General features: G+C 38.6%; 1 long non-coding RNA gene across 1 annotated transcript in view; it reads right to left on the reverse strand.

The window, feature by feature from the left end:
• LOC109499082 overlaps nucleotides 1-27597 on the reverse strand; it is a 95774-nt gene that overhangs the window by 34860 nt on the left and 33317 nt on the right. Inside the window, exons 5-6 of the long non-coding RNA XR_006596975.1 lie at nucleotides 14446-14585; nucleotides 5157-5266 (exon numbers count right to left, since the gene is read on the reverse strand). This is a non-coding gene — a long non-coding RNA (uncharacterized LOC109499082). The remainder of the gene's footprint in view (nucleotides 1-5156; nucleotides 5267-14445; nucleotides 14586-27597) is intronic.

Consider the following 27597-nt stretch of genomic DNA (forward strand, 5'->3'; position numbering starts at 1 on the left):
CCCCTTCCCCCAACACACATCAACCCTACCCAATTTATTGGAAGGCACCCAAATCACTGATGAAACATTTGGCTCAAGTCTTCAAAATAGTACACAAATAGATAAATGGTCTTTTTTTTTCTTATAGCTTTTAATATCCTGTTCTTTATAAATGACTTTCAGACTCATTTTATATTATGGTTATCTTTTGAAAATGTATTATATCCTAATAGCCAAGCCTCTTTCCCTACCTCCAACCCTAGCTTTTTGGTTTGGTGCTGATTTTTTACTTTGAGACATTAATTTAAGTATTCTGCTTGTCAGTGGATGAGTGAATGAATTATTCATTTTATTATGAAACATAAATTTTAAAGAACAGCATTATAACTTCTTTTTATATGCCAAAAATAATAGATCATTCCAGAAGCCATTATGGCACCCTTTATCTAACAGAGGGTGCACTTTTGAAAGCTGTGCCAAACTAATATGTTTTAGTATAACTACAACTATGAAACCTTAAAAGAAGCCAGCTCAGTTTAGTATCTAAATAAAAATATAAGCCATGGCTAAAATCATATATAAGTCAATACTGGAATTTCCTGATTACTATTACCATTACCAGAACAAATGATTAAGGCAAAGGCCAATATGGCAAACACTGCCTCCTATCTATAATGATAACCCTCACTTCCCTTATCAAAATGTTATCTTCATGCATATGTGACAGATATAAACTAACAAACAGGGATGACATCAAACAAACTTAGTTGCAATTTATTTTAACCGAAGCCCCTACCATATTCTGTACATATGTATAAGCATGCATAACTAAGCTGAGTTGTACTACTATATTAGGCATTCCATCTAATGTTTCTGATTTTTAAGGTCACTGTTAGGCATTAATATTTCAAAGATGTGTCTGAATAGCCAAGCATTTATAACACGTTATAGTAATAATTGGTTTTCCCTATATGCTAGATCCTCTGCTCAACATAATGACAAAAATCACCTTTTATATGTTATAAATTTGTGTCTACATCCTACCTTTTCCAAAGTTATCTCATTACTTGTAAGAGCCATAGGGCTTAGCTGATTGGCACCCTGTTAGACCCAACAGATTATACACATATTACTTTCTGGCCTATCTTTATTTTAAAATATTAATAAAAAGTAACATGAAAGATAATCATAACAGACTAAGAAACAGTCATTACAATGGAGGAGATAGATTTACTCAATGATAGAGAAGTGAATTGGACCTAGGCAGTTAAGACTACTCAGGAGCATGAAAAGCCATACTGATTATTTTAATTTCCTAAACTCTTTAGTGTTCTGAAAGGCTCTTTAAAACTTCATATTCTTTCACATTTGTCTGTCGCTATTATCTTGTCCAAAGCTCTCACTCACCTTCACGCTACCCAGAAAGACCGCTAGCATCAAACTGGCCAGATTTAATCACACTTTATTGCTTCAGATAAAAACACCGCCACATTTTTTATCTTTTTATTAAATTTACAAACTTGGGCACCCACATTAGGGATCAAAAGGTGATTGCCCGTTTCCTCTACTAGAATGCAACGTTATTCTTCTCATATAATAAAAAGCCCTTTCTTTTGATTTGGTAAAGAGAAACAAGACTTTTTCTCACTGAAGCAGGACCCCAGAACTTTCCTTGAGATTATATTCAGGGATGATAATCTCTTTAACACCAATAGCAAAAAAGGTGAATTTAAACATCTGGCTTTCGCACTCGGATATATTACAAAAGCAAAATAATCACACGATGTTCCTGGAGCACAACAGTACTACTGATTCAAAAGTTAATTAGGAAAGTCCTAGAGTGCCCATGTATACACAGACACCTAACAGAAATTAGAGCTCTTCTTAACAAGCTTTCATTTTAGCCCATTTTAGATCTTAAAGAAGAGTACTAGATGCACCTTCTCCAAGAAAAAATATTTTTTCCCTAAAATGACGAGCAACTGCCACTTTGGAGATCGGGTAGCCTCATATGTTATGATTTGGCAACCCACGGATTCCAAAACTACTGGGAATATCATTTGACTATCCACCAGCACCGTTGCAGGCATTGGTGAGAAGAAAGCAAGTTATGGTTGTCTTTAAAATTCCATTTAGTAAGTATTAACAATTTTTTCTTAATTATAAGGAAATTATGAGTAGTAAAATGTAATTGCTATATTTCCCTATCATCCCTTAATAATAACCACCATTCATTGAGCCCATTAGATGTCAAGCACATTATACACACCGGTGGGCATTACTATATATATATATATATATATATATATATATATATATATATAATTTAAACAAGAAAAAAATTGTCTGAGGCCACAGAAAGTTAGGTTATGTTAAAGTAGTATTCAAACTTAGGCTTCTCTACCTCCAGGGCCAATGCCATTCTGTTTTATCATTTCCTTCTAGTGAATCCAATATTAATTCAGCCTGAGATAGCTATTTAAGGTTAGTTGAACAGCTCATTATGTATAATTCACCAATGCCCCAACTTACTTCCAACATTTTATATATAACCCTGATACATAATTTAATAATAAGGTGTTTTTAATAAGTTATTTTATATATAAAATTTCAAAACTGCTAGCTATAAGTGCCACAAGAAAATGCTATATATTTTAGAATTGAATCCTAGCACATTCTCAACCTAAAAGCAACATATGTAGATAAGCTATTTTTACATGTAAAGACAAAAATTTACAAAGAAACATAGTTCACTTATTTTATAAGCTACTGCATGTGCATAATACACATCATGCTACCAAGTAAACGATCAGACAATGCATATTTTTGGAACTTTAGTTTTGTTGCCTTATTATAATTCTCTCTAGTAGGCAGATTTTTAGTAAACATATACACACTTATATTCAAGTGATTGTTGTTCTTCAACAATCTTAGAGGACCATTCATGAATATTCTTGCATACCAAATGATCTCTTGGGCTACTCTTTAACATGATCTCCAGAGCTGGTTAACTACAGACCCACCCTCCTATTCAATAGGCCCGGAATTTAAATATGTTTGGCTGATTTCAAGAAGTGAATCTTTCCTGCACAAGTAAAAATGTTCTACCACTCAGAATATTCAAAAGAATGTGTGATAGGTTTGGAAAAGGAAATCCAGGGCTATATTCATTGGAAACAGTGAGAAAAAAAAAATCATCTCAAAGCCACTTTCAAATTAGATATGAAATAAACTATCATTAATTTCTAGATGTTCTGCCATTATACTTACAGCTTTAATAAACAAAAATCAAATGTGTATAGACTTTATGAACCCTAGACCTGGTTGGAGGAGGGGTGACCTAATAACAGATAACTTGCATGGAAAACAGCAGCCCATGATTAGAAATTGTGGATAAGACAAGAGTTACCTGAGGTTGAGAATACAACCTTGACCTCTAGCTTGTCCTACTCTAATGAGTTTCACTGACCCTCAGGATATGGCTTTGATAAATCTAAATGCCAAGGAAGTCTAAACCCCCATGCTCATTCATGATCTGCAGCTTTGACCCTCATGATCACCTAATCCTCTGCACATAGTTCCCAGTTTTACACTTTACTATACTATTTTCTAGGACAGTAATGGTGAGCCCCATGTAATATGCTTGCATTGTGCACTATACATCATAGGACCTCACACACTTTAGGTAATTACTTATTTAACACCCCCAACTTCCATGAGTGCAAAAACCAGGTCTGTCTGGCTTTCCATTATATCCCCAGTGCCTAGCAAGGTCCCTGGTGAATGGCAAATGACTATCAGAAGGAACAAAGAAATGAAGGAAAGAGTGCAAGGAGTCAGTGATTTGGTTTCTTTGTAGAGTAAACCTCGACACATAGTGCAAGTGAATGTCTTTAAACAATACAATTTCTCTATCACTTTATCACTGACTATATTGTTTTAAGTATTTTGCTAATTTATTAAATATATATTTCACTGATTTTTTTGCTTGCTCTTATTCTATCTTTTACACAAAATGAAAACAAAGTCTCAATCACAATCCCTTTTATTGATAAGAAACTCATACACTTACACACACACACACACACACACACACATTTTAAGTCTTCAAAAAAGAAAAGTCTGTCAGAAAATCTCATACGCTCTGGGGGAATAACACATTTCAACAAATCTTTTCACTCAATTAAGGATAATTACTTTGAAAGGGACGTCTGCCTTCATAAATAGATCTTAACACTAATGAACCCATAAGAAGGAACGAGGAATGCATTGTACTTGAAAAAGATCAAGAGCAATATGGTCACATTGAGAAACCACACTAAAAGTTTGTTAAATAGCCTGACCTAAAATGCTACGTGAACCCAAGCAAAGGAGCATTTATAGTACTGTTTATCTTTCTGCTTCTTGACCTGCCTTGATATCAGGTAACATGATAAAGCATCCTCCTATAAAGGAATAGGTGAATACTGTATCTCCTTCATATGGATGGAGCAGCTATCACTCATCTCCAGCTATGGTTGCCACAAAATTTAGGCATCCTTCTTCTTGCTAGAGCATCTCTTACCAAGAGAACCAGAAATAAGACTGTTATGGAAATCTCTTAATATTTTAGTGTTGGTAAGTAAGAAACCTCAGTTTTTTGAACACTGGAGAAGACTTCTACTTCTGGTTAGGACATTAGAAATTCACAAGACACCCTTGTTCCTACCCTAATAACTAGAACAAGATGGCTAAGCAATAAAATCACGTTTTTTGTTTTTTTCTTTAACTCACTGGGGAGTGGAGAACACTAAGAAACCTAAATAGGATGTGTTCTTCCTAGAACAAAGGACAAGCACAGCTACTTTCGTCCCTGATAAGGTAGCAGGAAAAGGAGCTATCTGCCATAGACAGCAGTAAGGAGAAACAAGTCAAAATTTTCACAAACTCTGAATAGTTGTATATGGGTTAGGATTACGGATTAGATTTCCAAGGAGCTCCAGTCACAGAACAAGTCTGCACCCCCCCATCCCCCCACCCCACTCTGTGTCTTCAGCAAGGGCATGCAAGTATTACAATGAATACTGTGGTGGACTGAGAGAAGTAAGACAGGTTGCCGGAAACATGCAGACCTTTCCCAAGCACCAAGGGGCGAATCACTGAGACTGGGGCCGGGAGAGGAATGCCAAAAAAAGTACCTTTGAGGTCTTCATCCTTCACGGGCTCTTAGAAGCAGATCTCCAAAGATGGGGTCAGATCAGCAACGGGTTGAGAGACTTCCCAGAGAGGCAAAAGCTGAGCCTGGGCCCTGTGGAAAATGGCATATGGCTTAGCACACATATGTATGGGTTGGGGTCCCAAAAGAAGGGAGTGAGAAAAAATGTCCTCGAACTTCCCAAATTTGATGAGAAAGATGAAAGCAAATAAAGATATTTTTAGACAAAAAAAAAAAATAGACAAACCAAAAACACCTACTGTGAATGTCAAATAAAATACCTACAGGGCCGGTAATGACTACCAGTTTTCAGAAATTTCCTCTAAACCAAATAGTGTCTATAATTCTCAAAATAGCTAAATACCAATCCTGTCACACTAATCAGCAAGCAGCCAATAAACAATCTAGCTCAAATTTACTAGTGTCATCTTCAAGTAAGATGATCTGGAGACAAGATAACCTTAGTGTCTGGAGATGAGAAGCAGTCCTAAAGCATGAATAGACTGAGAATTCTTTGATGGAAGCGTCCCTGCTTCTTTGATCTTTAAAGCCCCAGTCGCTGGGGCACAGAAGTTCCAAAAAAATATTTACTGATCAGAAGAATGAAACATATTTTATGAGCATTATGCAGTCAATAAATTAACAAAATGCTGCTCAGTTGACCTTGCTTCATTCATATTTTTATTTTTTTATAACCTCTGTCACACTTACAGAAAAGCATATACCAAGACACAATTACATTGGTTACAATGTCAACGGGAGGTGGTGTCACTTCTTATCAATTTAACGTCATTATATAGACTTAGGGTAGTTACACACTGCTGATGCTTTGGGGAGTGTAAGCAACACTTTCCAACATTTAGTTTCTAAACAAGTTTACAAGGACAACGTCTATTTGTAAAATTAGAAAGTGAGTTGAAAGTATTATTTATTTTTCGCTGGAAATGATACAGTGTCCAACAACCAGAAAATCAAACTCCTAAAGACAGGACACTGACAGGAGAGCATACTTTACTGAAGGCTCCTTTAAGGCACCCACAACCCCATGTATATTTCAGCCAAGTAGAGGACAGCCCAGATGCATTGTGGGATGGCAAAACTTAACTTGGAGAAGCATAATGGCTAACTGGCAGCACAAACAGAGCTGTAAATGCGTAAATGAGATATAATCTCAGTATTTTCTAACTATTAGGACCCACATGGGGCACCTGGGTGGCTCAGTCGGTTAAGCATCGGACTCTTGACTTCAGCTCTGGTCGTGATCTCACAGATTCATGAGACGGAGACCCCAGTCTGGCTCTGTGCTGAGAGCACAAAGTCTGCTTGGGATTCTCTCTCCCTCTCTTTCTGCTCCTCCTGTGCTTGATCGCACGTGAACACTTGTTCTCTTTTTCTGTCTCAAAATAAATAAAATAAACTTAAAAAAAAAGAACCCACATGTCAGAGTGAGTTTTAATTAACAGAACAGTACAAAGCTTTCTCGGAAACAACTATAAAATATAAATAAATTGTAGTTTGTGTAAAACTTGTGAAGATAATTTTTTTGCCCATGCAGTTGAAAATCTAGCTCAATATTTATAGTATTTATGGCAATTATATCTGCTTTGTCTGATTTAGCAAGAAATAGAATAAAAGCTCTAGGAACACTCTATTGCAAAGATGTTGTCATAAATAGGTCAAGCCTTAAACATTTTTACACTAACTTTAAAAACAAAACAGGGAATTAAATGAAGCAAAGAAAAATCAACCTACAATACCATTGTGAATGCGGTGTTTGTTAATCCTCCTGTAAGATGAATCTTTTATAATCCTCAGAGAAAATACCATGGTAAAAATCAATGTCAAAACTTGTCAAACAGAATTTCTAAGATTCTAAAAGTCCTCCTAAGAGAAAAAAAAATAGGCATACATTTTTACTACATAGAGTGTTTACTAGAAAACATCAAAATAAATAAAGCTGAGCACTGTTGACAAGGATGGAGAGGAAGAGAGCATCACTGTAAAGTAAAAGCCAGAATTACAGAAAAGATCACAGAGTTCTATGGCTTGGCGTTGCTATAATCTGTAAAACGTGAGCTCCACTGATTGCGTGAATAAGACTACCGAAGGAAAATTATGTCTGGCACCTAGGGGTGGCATTGGAAAACTACAAATCAGCATATTTCTATCAGAAGCTCATGGAACTGGCTTTACTGAGAACATGTTCTCTGAGCACAGTCATTCTTAGGGGGTTGCTCCAGACCCTTTTCTAGGGTGATGGAGGGGCTGCACTTTGGAGGTTTTGTGCTTCCATTTGGAGGGTAGTTACAGAAGTATTCAAGTGGGCTGCCCTGAGTCCTGTTTCTCCCTAGAGAGGAGTCTGCTCAGAGAACAAATTGAACCCCCGTTCCAAGGTACCCCTTGGAAGCAGCCAGGCATTCCTCCCAAGTAATACCAATCAAATGGGCATCCTCTGCCCACTGGTTCTAACTCCAGCTTTGTGGAAAAGTTTCCTTCCAACCTTCCAGAAGGCTGAATGCTACATTTAAGCTATCCTGTCTCTGGTCCATTTACCTTTCCACTCGGGAAAAATATCCTCTGAAACCCTCTCCAGCACCTGTAGAAAGAAAGCAGTCAGCACCCCAACTGTAGTGTTTCTCTCCTTCACATAGTGGTTTTAGTTTAGACAGGAGCATCACCTGCTGCTCTTACTGGTTGTTGGCAAGGACTGCTCTGTCTCCTAGTCTTCCAGTCCCACCTCTGCCTGTATAGCAGTTTTACCTTCTTGTTACATTCATTAGGGAACAAAAATTAAAATAGGTCTCTATTACATTGTATCATAAAAATGAAAGCATAGTGGGGCACCTGGGTGGCTCCGTTGGTTAAGAGTCTGACTTCGGCTCAGGTCACGATCTCACAGTCTGTGAGTTCGAGCCCCGCATCGGGCTCTGTGCTGACAGCTCGGAGCCTGGAGCCTGCTTCCGATTCTGTGTCTCCCTCTCTCTCTGTCCCTCCCCCACTCATGCTCCATCTCTCTCCCTCTCTCTAAAATAAATAAACATTAAAAAAATTTTTTTTAAATGAAAGCATAGTATGAGGAGATAAATTACTAGTAGTTGGAGACAAGTTGACAGAATTGTTAATACTAGATTTTTAAAAATTTTCAACCAAATTGACATTATTTATAATGTGAGGGAAGAAGTTATTTTGTTCCATCACAGAATCTGAGTTACTTCTAAATTAGTGGAGTGAACTCTAAATTAGAAGAATCTGAGCTAAAGAAACTTCATTTTTGCCATTTATCACAAGAATATTCTCACCCCTGTCCATAGGACTGGATCAATCACCAGAGCTAATCAAGTGTAGGAATGTTTTATCTGCATATTACATGTAGTTAATACAAAATCAACTCTCATGAAACATTTGGGGGAATAATGTCCATAATTCAACTTTATATCCTAAAATCACTGACAAATTTTAATTTCTTTAACATTTATTCATTTTTGAGATTCAGAGAAAGACAGAGCATGAGTGGGTGAGGGGCAGAGAGAGAGGGAGACACAGAATCCGAAGCAAGGTCCAGGCTCCAAGCTGTCAGCACAGAGCCCAATGTGGAGCTTGAACCCACGAACTGCGAGATCATGACCTGAGCCAAAGTTGGACGCTTAACCATCTGAGCCACTCAGGTGCCCCTAAAATTACTGACACATTTTAAATAGAGCCTTGAGTATTGAACACTGTGCAAATGAAGATGGTATTGAAGAAAATTGTAGAAAAAAGCTTTGGCTGCATGATCTTGAGAGAGTCATTTATCTATTTGGGGTCAGAATATCCTCATCTGTAAAATGAAAGGGTCAGACTGGATTATCTCAAAGACTGGTTTTTAAATCTTCTTCTTCTTCAACACTTATTTGGACTCTTGTCTTCAGTCCTCCTCTTCATGCTTGTTGACACATGACGGTGAGATTTTACACAGAGCAGTGCAGTTCCTTATTCTCCACGTCAGGTTTTAGCTTCTGCCACAGTCTTTTTTCTGTTCATTCCAAAACATTTCCCTTATTCTCTAATGTGGGTGTTGACATGTAATGTTGCAGATGCCCAGCGTGTCAGACCTCCCCTGTCAAGGTCACTCACTACCACTGCCAGGAACTGGTTGCCTCGTTGGAAAGCTCCAGAATCTCTCTTCAAAAGTCAGGAAAGACCCAGCACTCTCCCCAATGTCCAAGGCACCAAGGAAAAGGTGATGGGAGCTCTGCATGCAGCTGGTGAATATCTCCAAGATCTGCTCTGGCAGCCTGGTTCCTGTGCATATATTAGAGCTGCATGGAGCAAAGACTGCTGTGAGTGGTGACCACAGAGGGACAGGTTTCAGTCTCCCTCAACACGGTGAGCTGTGTCCATTTGCTCGGTACGTGCTGTTTTCTGCCTTCGAATAAATACTAGTATGACCTGCAAAAAGTTTCAGGCGCGCCTGGGTGGTTCAGTCAGTTAAGTGTACAACTCTCGATTTGGGCGAGGGTCATGATTTCATGGTTTGTGGGTTGGAGCCCCACATCAGATTCTGCACTGACAGTGCAATGGGGCCTGCTTGAGATTCTCTCTCTCCCCCTCTCTCTGTCCCTATCCTCCTCCTCTCTAAATAAATACATAAATAAATAAATAAACATTTCAAAAAGTTTCAAACTATGGTTCTTTTCAATTGAAGGGGAGAATGAAAAATTCTCACATTATAGCCTCATAGGCACTTATGGCAGTAGGCTTTGGAAATAATATTAATGACCACCTAAATAGTTTTGCTATATCCTCTATTCATTTATCAACTCTACAAGTACTTTCCTGAATGTCTGCCGGGTGTCAGGTCTTATAGTAGGCACTGGGGATACAGAGATACAATCTCTGCCTTTAGGGGTTCACTATCCAGTGGGAAGACAAGCAGGTAAAGAGACAGAGGATGCAGAGAGATATACTCAAATAAATCTTGTCTATTAACTTGAAACTTGTCACCAGTTTTATGGGCTTACTAGTAAAAGGCCTCTGAACTGAAATGAACCAAGCAACAGTAAAAGATCATTACTGAATACACTGCTATGCTATTGATTAGCTCCTATTTGCCATACACATTAATGATGAAAAGCAACATGTAAGTGCTATGTATGAGTATTTTTACCATCGAGTTAATAACTTAACTGTGACATTTGGGTTATACGTCAAGCTTCAGGCAACATTCAAACTATCACTAAAATACAACAGCATGGTGTCATCAAATATAGCAATCCAAAGATGATAAAATTTTATGTATGTTTTTATGCATTGCCTATGTACAAGTCAGCAAATCTCCAACAGTAATTTGTAATAGACATAAATTGATATTAATATAATAGCTGTATATGTAAGGTAACGGTCCATTTTGTCTCAGTCCACAAAATGTATGATAATCATGAGATGGATAAAGTCTCCTACGGGAGCCAGGAACTTGGGTCAAATAGGCAGCTGACCCATGGGAATTCAGCAAGGATGGAGCTAGGAGGAAAAAAATACCCTGATTTCACTCCTCTACCTCTCTCCTATTTCCAGCCATCACCCCATAGGCTGAATCCAAGAGGAAACTAGAGAGCTAGGTAGATATTGAGGGGGTCCATAAAAGCCAGCCTGCTGGGATGCAAAATAGGGTGGAGAAGGATAAGGTGTGGAGGGAAACATAGACAACACAGCAGTAGCGGAGAGAAATGTGGACTGGATGCTGGCAGCACAAGGTAAGTGCCTATTCAACCCCATGCCCAAGGGTGTGAATTTTGAGACAGAAATCAGAAGGAGTAGTACTGGTACTGTGCACCATGTTATAATAGTGACTAAAGAAAACTAAGCTAGGAAGATACTTAATTATGCACATAATGAAATACATATCCGAAACGATGTTAATAAATTGGAATGATAGGGTGAGATCAACAAAATAACATCTATTGGGGGAAAATAAATGTTACATTTTACATGCTACGAAATAATTAACCACCAAAAAAGAACAGAAGTAGATGTGATAAAAAGCCTGAGACTTTTAACCGACCAGAAACACAATGGAAATCTTGACTTCAATCTGTGAATAGAAATGCAGAATCAAAACCATGGAGGGGACCAGGTCTATTGTCAGAAAAAAAGTCAGAGGATAGGGACTGATAAAGATGGTGATGATCAGAAATACCCAAAAACAATCCAGCTGTAGCCTGTGAGCCCTGCTTCAGGCATTTGCCTCTACCAGAGAGGCTGATTTGGCTTTGTGTTAAGAATCAATTAGAGCTTTTGGTCATTCCACTTTTAGACACAGTTTGACTCATTTCTTTATGTAACTTCAATTTTTCCCAGGTGAGAAATTTGAGATATTTCAGAGGACTGGCAATATCCCAGTAATTTCCCATTTAAATCATATGCATAAAAAATACCTGACACAACTCATTTATCCTGAGACTCTTTTTTCTTTTCAATTTAAGATTTTAAAACGGAACATTCTAAAGTAGAGATTGACATGAAAAATGTTCTCACAGTTTCTTTAAACATGGGAGGGAAAAGAAAAGAAAGGTAACAACTTTGGGCATTCATTATGCACTGAATACTTTACATATATTACCGAATTGAATCCACAAAACTATCCCATAATGTTTACAAACTTATTTCCATTTTATAGATGTAAAAAACCTTGGCTTACAGAGGCAAATTGAGTAACCTATCTGTAAATGGCAGGATTCAAACCCAGGAGGAATAATTACTTGTTTTGATCTATGATGTTTCAAATTTTATTTTTCTTTGCAAATCTCCATTATAATTTTGCTCTAATTAGCTTGCATGAGCCGTAACTGGGAGACAAAACACAAAAGATATTCAGAAATGTTCAGCTGAGTAATAATCAATAGTGGAGAATAACAATGAAGTGCATAAGACGTTAAGCTGATCAGACCTCTCGTCAAGCTTGCATTTGTCAATGCCAAGTTATTCCATTCCTATATCTGTATTTCCAATCCAGGTGTTTACAAAACTGGCTAACAGATCATATTGTATCATCTCTAGTCAAATGTGTTCACCCACCCCACACAGAATGTTCTAAATTGCTAAGTAATTCCTAAGAGGAAAGTGGGATGGTACTTAATGTAAGCCATATTAATGACTTATTATTTATGATCAGATATAAGCTATGCTGAATCTTTTTTTGGATCACCAATGAAAAAATATTGAGCTACATTACAATATCTCAGATCTATTTGAAAAATATAATGCTTTTATGTTTTAAAGCTTTGGGGCAACATGAAAGCAATTGCTAAACCCATTATGAATCTCACACTTAAAATAATAATTTAAGGACTCCTACCAGACGATGCTTGGCCAACCCAATTCAAACATTTGAGGAAATAATACAACTGCATTTTTAAAGGGTGTGGTACCATTGCTTGAACTGTTTCAGATCTTGTGTTTTCTACTAGCTTGAATTTTGAGCCTCTTGGAGATACACAGTGACTCACTGAGGTGCAGTCAGATTTCTCTGAAGCCCTAGGCTGGGGCATGAAAACAGTCTTCCTGCACAGGAAGTCAAATTCACTCCCGAAGGACACCAAGAATTTTCGCCAAGGGCAGCACTTAGCCCCAGCCCGACTGACTGGCTGCAATGCTTGTTTTCAGTCATCAAGATACAACATTTAGTTACTCTATTGTCGTGAACCTCTTGTGCCTTTGGGAGAGAATTATAGTCTGCCTTCCAACCACATGACCCAGAGCTTCAGTCACAAAGCTACTAATGTTGATCATCTGACAAATAACTAAACCACCCTGCTAAATGCCTTATAGGTGCCCATTCAGAAGATAGAGCCAAAACGAAGAGAGATGAGCAGCGAGTGCTCCCCACCTACTTCTCCCCCTTGCCATTCACGGCTCCTTGGTGTGCAAGAGGCAGCCCTCAGTCACTTAAGACTGTCTTGACGAGGGAGATACTCATGGTGTTTGACTTTATTACAGCCGAGCCAAATCAAATGCACAGGCACTGCTTCCTTAGATGTCTATATTTCACTTAAACTGGGATAAAGCAAAGAAACTGGAATATTGTCTCATCATGCATTCTAAATCAGCCAGGGTAGAAAATAATGGGGAGTTAATCAGATCACTGAAACTCTAATTCACTTGGTATTGATCGGGCAGATTCCTAATGGGACGGCAGACCAATTTCAAATTACAGTAAGCTGACTTGTCCTGGAATACCAATGACCAGGCTGGAGGATGAGCCAAGAGGACCGCGAGCTCTGCTCTCCTGATGCTACCGCCTGGCTGGCAGGCATGAATGCATAATCTGATGCGGCATTTAGCTAATTAATAGGGGATTGATGAAAGGTTTCGTTTTGAAAGCAGCCATCTCACTTGGATAAACGTGGGACCAGAGCCCCATGGGCATGGGTAGTCAGGTCCTTGGAAGGTAGGTATACAATGAAAGCTAATGGAAAGTAATGCAATTAACTCAGGCTTTTAATTATATTAGTCAGTGACTTCATATGAGCCCACTGCATACAGAATGCACTCCTTAACTCACTGCTAGCACTTTTTGATTCATGTCTGAACTGAACTTAAACAGCAATTTGGAGAAATAGATGCAGGCGTATTTTATATTAGTTCATTTTCCCTGTGGCTAGCAGTTATTCTGGTACAGAAGAATAAAAAGGAGAAAAGGGGAGGAAGGAAGAAGAGGGGGAAAGGAGGCAATGGATAATAATGAACATTTTCTAAACAAGTTAGCTGGAAACTGGTTCTATTAAGATTGGTTGTTACCTTATACTTTCTTTTTTATTTAATTTTAAAAAAATATTATGTTTTTATTTTATTTTGAGAGAGAGACAGAGTGTGAGCAGGTAAGGGGCAGAGAGAGAGGGAGACACAGAATCTGAAGCAGGCTCCAGGCTCTGAGCTGTCGGCACAGAGCCTGACACGGGGCTCAAACCCACGGACTGTGAGATCGTGACCTGAGCCGAAGCCGGATGCCCAACCGACTGAGCCACCCAGGTGCCCCTACTTTATACTTTCTTACACTTTCAGATTATTTGGCTTGGGTGTATGACCATTGTATTTATATGTAGGGAGAACAGCCTAAAGACCTAATTGATTAATTTTCACATTTTAGAAACAACCTGCTATACTGTTAGGTAAAATACTCAAATGGATGAATTTGTTCTCATTAAAAATAACTTTTTGGCTTAGCTTCCTTCTTTGACCTGTGTGCATCTGTGTGTGGTGTGTGTGCTTGTGTGTGTGCACGCACATGCAGGTACCTGCCAGGCTCTTTCTCTTCCTGAAGTCGCAGAAATCAGAGCTCCAGGCAGACATATGATAGAGGGAACCTCTGGTGAACAGCTTCCATGCAGTGAGCCACAGACGCTAAACTAGATGCAGACTGATGGACCCCAGACTCCTTGCAAAGAAAACAAAGTTATCTTGTTTTGCCTTATTTTTCAGTCTCCCAACATATCCCTCAAGTAACTTGCTTTAGGAAGCGAAACCGGACTTTTGACCACCAGAGCTTTACTGCTTAACCAGAGCAAACTCTTGCTTTCTTATTGAAGGATTTTTCCAAGTATTGACTGAATGTCTTATTACCCCCATTTTACAGAAGAGAAAGCTGAGACACCAATTTTCCAAGTTCATGTATCTCACAAGCCAAGGTGCCTGTACACAAACCCATTCCAAAGTCCAGATCTGTTACCACTCTAACAACCTGGGCTCTAGGCTGAGTTACAGGAAGTGAATGAGGAGAAAAGGGGGAGCATGGACTGCTGTTAATGATAATAGGGTAAATAAATATGGCCTGTTTTAAGTCACTCTGAACGTTACAGACATACACTCCCCATGATAATATCACCTTGGTCAAATTCAGTCCTTATTTCTAACATGGGTGTTATGTAGCTACTCATTTCTGAAATAAACACAATTCCTGAGGGATTCGATAAGTAAATCATAGCATGTTGATATTGTGTAATATTAACTGCTGTTTAAAAAAATTTTTTTTTCAACGTTTATTTATTTTTGGGACAGAGAGAGACAGAGCATGAACGCGGGAGGGGCAGAGAGAGAGGGAGACACAGAATCGGAAACAGGCTCCAGGCTCTGAGCCATCAGCCCAGAGCCTGACGCGGGGCTCGAACTCACGGACCGCGAGATCGTGACCTGGCTGAAGTCGGACGCTTAACCGACTGCGCCACCCAGGCGCCCCTTAACTGCTGTTTAAATGATAAAATTATCGCCTATGTGATTATGTGGCGGTAATAAAAGATCCAAGAAGGCCAGGATTTTGGTCTCTGTTCTCTGGAGTTACACTTGCTCATGGGAGTCATTAAGTAAGCATTTATTGTGTCAAATAGGTGAGATATTTATATGCAATTATGTTAAGTAAAAAAATAAAATAAAATAATACGTGCACCCATTCATTGATTATAACTCTGAGTTTTCTGCACAGACTGAAATGTAGATGCAGTAGAGATTATCAAAGCATTGGTGGTTTCAGAGTAAATTTTAATAAAATATAATTAAAAAATTTAGATTGATTATGATCCTCAGCTCTTATTTTAAATGTACAATTTTAAAATTACAAATGCACAAGTTTCTATTATAGCAATGTCACATCTAGGTGCTATGACCTAAAGAAACTCTAACACACCTGTGTGACTCAACAACATTTTAGCTAAAACAAAACAAAGCAAAACAAAACAAAACAAAAACAGTACCTAATAATCATCAGTAAGAGAATGATAAATAGCGATGTATAAAAGAGAATACTCTTCAGAAGTTGGAATAACTTGGGGCGCGTGGGTGGCTCAATCGGTTGAGCGTCCAACTTCGGCTCAGGTCACGATCTCACAGTTTGTGAGTTGAAGCCCCATGTCAGGCTCTGTACTGACAGCTCAGAGCCTGGGCCCTGCTTCAGATTCTGTGTCTCCCCCTCTTTCTGCCCCTCCCATGCTCATGCTCTGTCTCTCAATAATAAATAAAAACATTATAAAAAATTTTTTTAAATAAAAAAAAGAAGTTGAAAAAACTTAATTAGGTTTACATGAAGTAACATGAATATCAAAACCAATGTTGATTTTTAAAAATCTACAAAGGTATACATACAGTACATAACATTTATGTAAAATTTTTAAATGCTCAAAGCAATACTATTTATTGTTTAAAGATAAGACATATGTAGCAAATGTTTTAAAAGATGGACATTAAAGTCTTTTTAATGTGGTAAAATGTTAATACAGAGGTGTGAGCTCCCATGTGTCTATTTTATATTGTTCTCCATACTTTTTTGTGTATGTGAATTATGTTATGTGTATAGTTGAATAATCTTAATGGGTGCACATTCAGTATTTTAATATAAATAAAATAATATTTTTGACTTGAATATTACCTTGCAAATCTTTTAAAAAATTTATTGTCTTTCCAGATACTTTACTCACTTTTTTTGAGTATGCATTTAAAAATATCTGTGAGGAGAAGGGAAAGTCTTCTATTCTTTGGTAGAAATTATACCTAGAGTAGTCTGTACGCTTTTGCACTGGCTTGTATAAATATAATATGTCTAATAGGACTGAATGAGGACACCAGAAGCAGTGATCACTAGAGAACCCAAGGTAGTGGACAGAAGTGAGAGCCAGAACCAAGAAGGTCAAATCAGTTTCCTAAGAACATGTCACCTACATGAAAATCACTGGGATGATAATTAAAGAAATTCTTGGGCCTAACCCCCCATGTATTTAATTATAAAATTAACCAGGGTGGAGCCCAAGAATCAGCATTTGTAATAAGAATTCTCCAAATGATTCCCATGCATATTGAAATTTGAGAACCACTGAGTTAAGTCAACTCAGTGGCTTCAGGGCATTTCTCTGAGGCACCTATGAACTGGTGGTTTCCCTTGAATTAAGAACCAAAACTCATTGAAAAGTCTAAGAAAATGTGTGAGCTTTTTGAATGAGGAAAGGGACAAATCTGCAAGCATTATGAAAATGAGAAAATAGAAGGCAAGCACAAAGCCTATAAAACTGATGTTAGGATGATACAGCCAACCAAAGATGATGCTCAGATGTTTGCCTGGAATAATAGATGGGGAAAGTCTGCTTATATTAAGGGGACCATTAGCATTACCAACAAGCTGCTGGATATACAGCTAACAAAATCAAAAGGACATTTTAACTGATGTAAAATGCCTAGCCCTATGCTTGGTTTACACTACCTAGCCAATACATTATGCTGTGGTGATGGCCAGTTGGTCAGGCCAAAGAAAAGGATGCTATGGAAGCTTAGCAAAAAAGACAAAAAGAAAAAAAAAAGTCTGGATCAGTGTAGGATGGTCTGAAACATAGGAGAAGAACTTCTAAAGAGAGACCTGCAAAAGAACAAGGGCTTTCCTCAGCTCTCAGCTAATGAAATCCCGCAGAGGAGCAAGGAGGCATTAACACGGGCTGCAAGAATGGCTGAGAACATTAGAAGCCAAGCCCACAAGGGCCTTTATCACAGAGCAGAGCAGATGAACTGAGTGGGTAGGAAAACTGGGATGCAGATCCTGAAAGGGACCGAAATGGCTCTGGAGTGGTACCAACCCACACCTCGTAGGGCTACAACTGACATTCAACCTAGATAGGCAGATTTTGTAGACCATCAAGAGGCTTCCAACACCAGATGCTTCTGCAATTACAGCAAAGAAATCAAGTGTAGGACTGTAGACTGGGAACCAATGCTAGGAAGGTTTTAGAAGATTTAAAGATAAAGACAAAGATTTAAGGATGCCGTGTTTCGTCCGTGTTTGTTATTTTTGTACCTCTGTTTCTTCACAGTGATTAAAAGTAAAACCCTAAAAGGGGCACCTGGGTGGCTCAGTTGGTTAAGCATCCAACTTTGGCTCAGGCTGTGATCTCACGGTTTGTGAGATCCAGCCCCGCATTGGGCTCTGCACTGGCAGCACGGAGCCTGCTTCAGATTCTCTGTTTCCCTCTCTCTCTGCCCTTTCCCTGCCCATACTCTGTCTCTCTCAAAAATAAAAAACTAAGTATTTATAAAACAAAAACAAAAACACGTACTTTACTCTATGGGAAACCTTAGGGAAAATGAGTATTTTTCCCCGCAACACAAAGGTTAGGAGAAGCTCTTGTTGGAAGAATTCAATTGATCAAATAAAGACTTGCTTACAGAAATCAGACTGAGGAACTGAGGCTATAAGTTGTTGAAACATAAACTGAGGCATATTAAAAATTGTAAGAGTTTATCTGAGCAAAAATCAATTTGAATCAGGCAGCACCAAATGGGAACTGGTTGGGAGTGTTCCACCAACAGGAGCTGGGAGCAAGACTTTTATAGAGAAGAGATGGGAGTTAAGCACGGAAATTATTTGATTGACTATAGCCTAAGTGGTTGCATTATTTGGGAAAGCCGAGTTGGCTATTTGTGATTGGCTGTACTTAGGTTTCAATTTCTTAACTTTGAGGCATTTGGAGGCTTTGGTTTGGGCTTGGTTATGTAGACTGCTAAGGCATTAAAGCCACCTCAGTCTAGGGACGCCTGAGTGGCTCAGTCAGTTAAGCCTCTGACTTCGGCTCAGGTCATGATCTTACGGTTTGTGGGTTTGAGCCCCACAATGGGCTCTGTGCTGACAGCTCAGAGCCTGGAGCCTGCTTCAGATTCTCCCTCTCTCTCTCTGCCCCTTCCCTGCATGCACTCTCTCTCTCCCTCTCTCAAAATAAATAAATGTTAAAAAAAAATTAAAAACAAAAAACAAAAAAAGCCACCTCAGTCTAATGGCCTCTTTGTTTAATTAATTTAGCAATGTAAACCTAGAAACCCCTTTATAACTTTTGCTAAATGTACTCAACTAAGATGGTAAAGATAGTATAGTTTCAAATACATCAATTATTTTTTTAAGCTTAGATTATTAATTACTTGTATTTATCCCAAATCCCTTTTTTCTTACCTTGAAACCCTCCAAGATCTCACTCCCAAATTACAATAAAATATTGAAAATTAGCTGTTGGTTTTCGTTTGTCTGCTGTAGCTTATATTCTTATACTGTCAGAGGGAAGCCTTCCAGCACCCTCTGCCTCCACCTCCCCACCCCTCCACTCCCACCCCCTGCCTCTTAAACACTGTAGATCTTTACCTACTTTTCACAACACAGACCCTAATGATTTTCTTAATTTTTTTCTTTGTTGTACAAATTATAGATTTAACAAAAAACAAACTCCTGGCTCAACTTTGAGGAAAAGCCTACAGTGACCACCCTCCTTGTTCTCCCAACCAATGCTCGATTCACTCACCCTTGAGTATATTGTACTTAAGATCCATACAACTTTAGACTAATCTGTAAGTATTTACAATTTGCTTTTCCTGGGTGGTATGCAATATTAGTCACATGATGTTCAAGCACGGAGAGAGAAATTCTAACTCAATGATTGCTGTAAATGTGTTTCAGTGAGACTTAGCATAATGTGACCACTCGAATAGGGAGTGACACCAGAAGAACGAGTTAAAGCAAGAGCCCCAGAGGTCTATGAATTCTAATGCATTCCAATTCCTTATTTCAAGATCCTTCATGAGAAGAAAGAATATAGAAGTAAATGCACATATACTGCAACGCCCTGGGTCTCTCTCATGGGGGAGGGGGTGGAAGGAAAGATTACTGCATCACTTCCTGTCTTCTAAGTCTTTTTCCTGTTCCAGAAAATGGCTTTAACTTTTCAGCAGGATGAAGTTTTAATTGTCATGGGCTTTCTTAATCATGCTATATTCCATGTCTCACCCATAATGGAAAGGGATTTTGTAAAAAAGAAAAACAATTTCTCCTCCATCTCTTTTCCTGCCTCTCTTTGTGAGGCAAAAATAGAACGATTACTGCTACATAGTATGTTTTTTTATGAGCATGAACCTATAAAACTGTCTTTTCACTTATTATAAAAGTATTTTTCTCCACTTGATTGCCTCTGACTTTTTATCCTTTCCCATTCTTCTATTGCAAGGGAATCCACTATATACTCTCAATGTCCCTCTGGTAAATACACTCTTTTACTGGGTCTACTGTGAGTTACTTCTCCTAGTGATTTGCCAAACTGGTTCTTTAGTTACATTCCCACATGTCCAGTGCCTCTTCCAAAATAAATTCTTTTAAAACATCTGAATATTTGCTGATAGTAATGTGCATTTTAACAGTACAAAAGAGATTTCACCAGCTGACACAGAAATTCTAGAGTAAACTATCAGGAAATGATATCAATAGGGCCAAGAATTCATTTTTGTTTTAAAGAAATTGGACCCTGTCTGTTAAAGATATAATGTAAAATGGTAAAAGGCAACAAAGTAGTGATAAAGGTAAGACTCATAGAACACACAGATGGCAAGAAAGGGACAAACTAACAGGCTTCAACTTGAATCCTAGGATTCAAGTCAGTGGATAAATTCTCTCCTCTGTCTTATATGTTCTGTGTTATTAAGGGAGCACTCAGAGTTTTATATTTTAATCTAGAATTCAAAGATCTTCAAGTGAATTCTGCCTCTGGTGAAGGTATCAATATGTAATCTCACAATATCCCAGAACCCCCGGATAGTAAGAACATAGCAGGAATGACTATTCCGGTTATTGTTGCCCAAGTCTCTCTCTTCTAAAGTATGAATTACCAAGAAGAAACTCATCACCTGAATTCCTCTTTTATCAACCATGCCTACTAGAATAGTGTGTTTATCAAAATCCATACTCTCCAGGGAGGCAAACTTTAACGGATCCATGGCCATTAAACTCTGAAGATTTTGAAATCATGGCAACATATTGTATTAGTCAGCACAAGCTATGTCATACTATAGTAACAAGTAAGTCCCCCAATCTCATTAGATTAACACAACAGAAGTTCATTATTTTGCTTGTGCTACATGTCTAAGGCAGTTTGGTAAACTACATCCTAAGCAGTCATAGAGTGTCCCTGGATGAGAGTGGCTCCATCTTCTTGTGACACTGCCATCTCAACATGTGGCTTCCTGTATTTCTGAGGCAGAAAGCAAGAGAGCCAGACAGTCGTGCAGAGGACTTTTTCCTGTGCACATGTCAATTCTACCACCAATTCACTGAAGTGAACCAGCTACAAGGCCCTACCTAACTGTAAAGGACCTGAGGAGGGTAGATTTCTGAGTACCCATAAAAAACTAATCATTCTACCATCTGTGTATGGTATGTTTCATCTAAACAATATTCCATAAGGAAAGCTCTCATGTACTTATAGCTTTTTAAGAAATGTCCCCTATGGTAATCAGTTTTCCAAAATCTTCATTCTTTAACTCATTCTAGATATGGCAAATTCTTAAATACAATTAAAATTTTTGAATTTTTGTATTAACTTTTTAACAATTTTAATGTTTATTTTTGAGAGAGAGTGAGCAGGAAGGGGTAGAGAGAGAGGGACATATAGGATTTGAAGTGGGCTCCTCACTGAGAGTGGAGGGCCCAATGCAGGGCTTGAACTCATGAACTGTGAGATCATGACCTAAGCCAAAGTCGGACACTCAACTGACTGAGCCACCCAGGTGTCTCTATATTAACTTTTTTTTATTAACTTGTTTTATTTTTTATTTTTTTTTAATTTACATCCAAATTAGTTAGCATATAGTGCAACAATGATTTCAGGAGTAGATTCATTAGGGCCCCTTACCCATTTAGCCCATCCCCCCTCCCACAACCCCTCCTGTAACCCTCAGTTTGTTTTCCATATTTATGAGTCTCTTCTGTTTTGTCCCCCTCCCTGTTTTTATATGGTTTCCCTTCCCTTATATTCATCTGTTTTGTCTCTTAAAGTCCTCATATGAGGGAAGTCATATGATTTTTGTCTTTCTCTGACTGACTAATTTCACTTAGCATAATACCCTCCAGTTCCATCCACGTAGTTGCAAATGGCAAGATTTCATTCTTTTTGATTGCTGAGTAATACTCCATTGTATATACCATATCACATCTTCTTTATCCATTCATCTATCAATGGATGTTTGAGCTTTTCCAGACTTTGGCTATTGTTGATAGTGCTGCTATAAACGTGGAGGTGCATGTGTCCCTTCGAAACAGCACACCTGTATCCCCTGGATAAATACCTAGTAGTGCAATTGCTGGGTGGTAGGGTTCTATTTTTAGTTTTGTGAGGAACCTCCATACTGTTTTCCAGAGTGGCTGCACCAGTTTGCATTCCCACCAGCAGTGCAAAAAAAGCATCCTCACCAACATCTGTTGTTGCCTGAGTTGTTAATGTTAGCCATTCTCACAGGTGTAAAGTGCTATCTCATTATGGTTTTGATTTGTATTTCCCTGATGATGAGTGATGTTGAGCATGTTTTCATGTGTCAGTTGGCCATCTGGATGTCTTCTTTGGAGAAGTGTCTTTTCATGTCTTTGGCTTATTTCTTCACTGGGTTATTTGTTTTTTGGGTGTTGAGTTTGATAAGTTCTTTATAGATTTTGGATACTAACCCTTTATCTGATATGTCATTTGCAAATATCTTCTCCCATTCTGTCAGTTGTCTTTTAGTTTTGCTGATTGTTTCCTTTGCTGCGCAGAAGCTTTTCATTTTGATGAGGTCCCAGTAGTTCATTTTTGCTTTTGTTTCCCTTGCCTCTGGAGACATGTTGAGTAAGAAGTTGCTGTGGCCAAGATCAGAGAGGTTTTTGCCTGCTTTCTCCTCAAGGATTTTGATGGCTTCCTGTCTTACATTTAGGTCTTTCATCCATTTTGAGTTTATTTTTGTGTATGGTGTAAGAAAGTGGTCCAGGTTCATTCTTCTGCATGTTGCTGTCCAGTTTTCCCAGAATCACTTGCTGAAGAGACTGTCTTTATTCCATTGGATATTCTTTCCTGCTTTGTCAAAGGTTAGTTGGCCATACGTTTGTGGGTCCATTTCTGGGTTCTCTATTCTGTTCCATTGATTTGAGTGTCTGTTCTTGTGCCAATACCATACTGTCTTGATGATTACAGCTTTGTAATATAGCTTGAAGTCCGGGATTGTGATGCCTCCTGCTTTGGTTTTCTTTTTCAAGATTGCTTTGGCTATTTGGGGTCTTTTCTGGTTCCATACAAGGTTTGGGATTGTTTGTTCTAGCTCTGTGAAGAATGCTGGTGTTATTTTGATAGGGATTGCATTGAATATGTAGATTGCTTTGGGTAGTATTGACATTTTAACAGTATTTGTTCTTCCTATCCAGGGGCATGGAATCTTTTTCCATTTTTTGCTGTCTTCTTCAATTTCTTTCATAAGCTTTCTATAGTTTTCAGTGTATAGATTTTTCACCTCTTTGGTTAGATTTATTCCTAGGTATTTTATGGTTTTTGGTGCAACTGTAAATGGGATCAATTCCTTGATTTCTCTTTCTGTCACTTCATTGTTGGTATATAGGAATGCAACCGATTTCTGTGCATTGATTTTATATCCTGCAACTTTGCTGAATTCATGAGTCAATTCCAGCAGCTTTTTGGTGGAATCTTTTGGGTTTTCCATATAGAGTATCATGTCACCTGTGGAGAGTGAAAATTTGACCTCCTCCCGGCCAATTTGGATGCCCCTTATATTAACTTTTAATTGAGATATTCATATATAATGAAATCATTCACACTAAGTCTATAGTTTAATGACTTTTGGTAATTACATATACCACCACCACAATCAAGGCACAGAACAGTTCCCTTACCTTTCATGCTGCCCCTTTGCAGCCAGTCCAAACCCCGACTTCACCTCTAACCCCAGGTAACCATTAATCTCTTGTTAGTCAATGTAATTTGGAATTTTTTGAATTTATTTTGTAGAATTTGTTTTATTATCCAAAAGTGAAAATGAGAAGTCTTTTGTTACCTTTTGGAATTCGGACAGGTAGATTGATAAATATGCAATTCTACTTATTATTCAGTGTTTCCACCATATGATTCAATAGCAGTCCCTTGCAGCCAAATAATAAAAATGTACAGCCCAACACACTTTCAGAAGACAACATCCTTGGGACTTATTTGTTTACAATATGCCCATTGGCTTCCCCTATCACATGCTCTGTCATGGTGTTGAATAGAAGAGCTCCTTCCTCTTTGTGTCTAAAATACTATCAAAATTGAATTAAAAGAAATAAATAGGGGAGCTTAGGGGGAGATCCTCCAAATTTGCTCTGGGGTGTATAGAAAAACTATTGTCTTCATTGATGACAATAGTTAGGGATGGATCAACACATGTGACTCTGTGTGTCTGTATGTGTGCTTGTGTGTATGTGGGGGAGGGTCACTACAGGGAGCTACGACAAGGATTCATTGCACTGATAAAAATTCCCTTTCCTCCTCCCTCATCACAGAGCTGTGACAAGGGATCACAGTAAATCCAAGCTTGGGAAATGAGCTGTGTCAGCCCTCCAGTCAGTGGGCACTGCAACAGGAGGCTGTCAAAGCCCCCGAGACCAGGTAAGTTACCCATCCCTTTCAAACCCAATTGTAATTTGTTCTTCCCATATTGCAGCGAGAGGAAAAGTTGTCAGGAAGGGATTTGCCACAGGGCTTTGGGCATGCACAGTAGTGGTTGGTGGCTTTGTATTAGGGCACCGTAATGGCAGTCGACAGGGAAATTGCTGAACCAGCACAAGTGCAAAGGGCACAAGTAATATAATGCTACTGTATGCTTCCTTGAAAGAGAGAGAAGGCAGCTGTTTATGCTCCTGGAGAACCAAATAACTAGGGGCAGAGTGCAGATGGTGCTAGTACAGGAGCAAGGCGTGAGAAGCAAGTGTCTTCTGACTTCAAGTGAAGGTCATTGTGTGGAGATTTGCTAATACTCAAAGCACTGTCTCCCAGAAATCTTCATGGAAATCATACCTTTCTGTCAGCAGCACTGCCAGTGTCAACAACATCCCATCCTGATTAAAGCATTCATCTTTTCCTTTAATGGTTCAACAAATATTTTGTGAGTACCTGCTCTCTGCAAGGCAAAATATAGGGGTCAAGAGATGAGCGCCACATCCAATGGTTGTGTTTTGCCAGGCAGACCTATAATATTATAATAATATAAAATAATAATATGTAATATTATTTGCCTTCACCTTCCCTTTCCCTTTTCCTTCCCTTGCCTGCTGCAACATTATTCCATTTCCCTTTCTCCCATCTTTACCTTTCCTAAGAACTTCCACCATAGCTCCTACTCATGATGTGTTCTAGACCAGTACTGTCCAAAAGAACATCGGGCAAGGCTGGAAATGTTCTATTTCTGCGCTATCCGATAGACTAGTCATTACCCACATTTGACTACTGAGTAATACTGAAACACTGAATTTTTAATTTTATTTCATTTTAATTCCTTCAAATTTAAGTAGCCACAGGGGGCTAGTGGCTGCTGCACTGAACATTACTCTTCTGAACATTTTCTATTTCCCTGTCTTTGCCTGTGCCCCAACACTCACCTTGTCTATCTTTCTTCTAAGTAGCAATGAGTTAATATGTTAACTTGAAGCATTAAGGAGTATTTCAGTGAATACACAATACTCTCGGGTACGGGATTAGATGGCATCCCCTCCCCCCGCCAAATTCATGCCTTTCCTAGAACCTCAGATTGTGATCTTATTTGGAAATAAGTTTATTGAAGATGTAATTAATTAAGATGAAGTTATACTGGAGTGGAGAGAGCCCTCAATCAAATATGACTGGTGTCCTTAAAAGAAGAGGAGAAAACATAAAAATAGATAAACAAACAAAGAAACAAAAGAGAGAGAGAACACCATGTGATGACTGAGGCTAAGACTGGAGTGATGTGTCTACAAAGCAAGAAACACCAAGAATTGTGGGGCAACACCAGAAGCTAACAGAAAGCATGGAACATATTCTCCCCTAGAGTCTTCAGAAAGAGTATGGCCATGCTCACACCTTGATTTCAGACTTCTATTCTCTAGAGACAATGAATTGTTGTTGTTTTAGAACCCCTAATTTATGGTCATTTGTCACAGCCACCCTAGGAAACTAATCACTTAGGATGGCTCACTTGCCTTCAACCTTGTATCATTTAATAAGGGCTTTACAGCCTTAAATTTGACACCAAAGTGTAATGGCAAAAGCGTAAGACTCATAGTAGAGTGACCAGCAGTCAGGACACTTAAGAAAATTGAAAGCCAGATGGTGCCTTGCTAAAATGAGAGCTTCCCATTTCTTCCCTTCTAGGTTTTCTTTCTAACCAGACTTTACCTCAGAAGTCTGTTTTGCATAGTGTAAGACTTCTTTTTGAATAAAACATGTGACTTAAGTCTTAGAAGGAAGCCTGGCTTCTGTCTGCAGCCCATTACTGAGCTAGGCCGTGATGATCACATTAAGAAAATAAAGCATTATTCATCCAGAGAAAAAATATGACAAGCAATGATGTATTATTCCTAAAATCTAACATTCCTGAAACATCTTTCCTAAAATCCATGGAAATACATACACACATATGTGTATGGATATTATCTGCAAGCACAAATGTGTGTATAAATGTGGGTATGTATGAGTATATACTATATGTGTGCATCATGGAAGTGAAATCTATTTTCCCTTAATGACTGAGTGTTCCTTTAGGGAAGCTGGAATCCCATAATGACTCCTCGAGAGTGAACAACAGACCTACCTCTCAAAGAAACAGCTTTTCATAAGTTAAGTATATACTGAAGTCAACTTTGAGGACACGATCAAGATGAACTAGAAATGACCCAACAGATAGTCAAAGGTCTGAAGACCCACATTTCTACACCCTACCTCTACCCCTGTTGAGGAGGCCAAAAATTTAGAGAAAACCCATATCCAGCATACCACAGTCTGCTCCTCTCCTACAGAGCCTTGGATTATTTCCATAAACATGTTTTGACCATAATATTCAATCAGATATGTCCATTTCATAGGTTTTCAACATTCAGGAAATACAGAATATTTTACAGACAAGGTTTTTGTTGTTTGTTTGTTTGTTTGTTTGTTTGTTTTTACCTCCGGGAGATCTCAGGAACTAGTGACCGGCTCTTTAGATTCACTTGAGTGAACATACCTGGTGAGGGAAACCAGAGATTTACCAGAACCCACATAAGTAAGTTGAGGAAGCCACTAGAAACCTCTCTCTCAGGAGACCACACTTAGACTAAAGAAACAGCTGCTTTTATTATACGGGTACACCTGGGAGAGGCAGTGAAGGAATGAAAACCTTTTCCTAAGGCAGGAAAGACCTTATTAGACCATAATTGATGGGCTCCAAGAAAGGTTGCAGAGAATGCCACTGCATCTCAGAGGGTTTCATGGCGTTCCCATAAATTTCACTGATGACATTGATCCCAGGCCTGGAGTGAACCTTTGTGGGAGCTGCGTTGTTAGGCTTCAGTGGATTCCTTCTCTTTTCCAGAACGCTATATATCAGCTATAAATTGTTATTGATAAATGTTGGGGCCCAAT

This window comes from Felis catus, chromosome B1, assembly GCF_018350175.1.
Source record: "Felis catus isolate Fca126 chromosome B1, F.catus_Fca126_mat1.0, whole genome shotgun sequence".
Lineage (NCBI taxonomy): Eukaryota > Metazoa > Chordata > Mammalia > Carnivora > Felidae > Felis > Felis catus.